General features: G+C 42.3%; 1 protein-coding gene across 1 annotated transcript in view; it reads left to right on the top strand.

The window, feature by feature from the left end:
• The window catches only part of LOC110031134 (protein CHROMATIN REMODELING 24), a 100,166-nt gene that overhangs the window by 38,170 nt on the left and 61,220 nt on the right, over positions 1–776 (top strand). The window lies entirely within an intron of this gene.

Below are 776 nucleotides of genomic sequence, written 5' to 3'. Positions count from 1 at the left end.
TATATATATATATATATCTTTTTTTAATATAGTAATATATATAATATGTGTTACATATTATATATGAAGAGAAAAAAGGATGTTTGGAGGGGATAGACGTTCGACTGGCTTTGGTGTGAGGAGAATAGTGATGCAATTGGGTTTCAGCATCTATTGGGTTATACTCAAAACGGATATGGGCTGACGAGTTTGGTCAGGGAAAGCAAGATGACTAGATGCAGAAGGGAGGCAAGCGTTCGACTCTGTTGTGCGAAATGTAGCAGAACAGATGTTTGGTGGTTTCGAAGGTCCTTGGATGCTGCGGTCCCCTCGTTACTTCTCCTACTAACTCTAATCATGTCTGTATCACGAGAATAGACAAGTGAACAACAGAGTTGGAGTGGTTGGGAGGGCTATCATGCAAACACAGGTAGAAAAGTGGTTAGGGGTCTCGAATTTTTTGTGAGGTGTAGTGCAGCAGAGCAAAAATTTGTATGCATTGATTATGTCATTGCCTTCTCATTGGCTCTAATTGCGAAGAAAACTTCTGCGGTTCGGTTTGATTGAGAGGGAGGAGTGGTCGCTGGGCGATTCATTTGAGACAAGAGTGAGGCTTCGACTTCTGCTTCGTACGTGAAAGGAGAGGCTGGGGCTAATAACATGGGAGTTCTGTTTCTACCCCAAGAAGAGTAAAATGGAGCAGGGGCCTTGTCCATGCAATTTGTGAGATGAATGAAGGGAATATGGGACTCTGTTACGTGAGTTATTCCGGCTGAATAATTTTTTAGAAACCGAAG

The sequence above is a fragment of the Phalaenopsis equestris genome, unplaced genomic scaffold (assembly GCF_001263595.1).
Source record: "Phalaenopsis equestris unplaced genomic scaffold, ASM126359v1 Scaffold000774, whole genome shotgun sequence".
Classification (NCBI taxonomy): domain Eukaryota; kingdom Viridiplantae; phylum Streptophyta; class Magnoliopsida; order Asparagales; family Orchidaceae; genus Phalaenopsis; species Phalaenopsis equestris.
The sequence above is the reverse complement of the archived record's forward strand: the minus strand, read 5'-3'. Positions and strand labels throughout refer to the sequence as shown.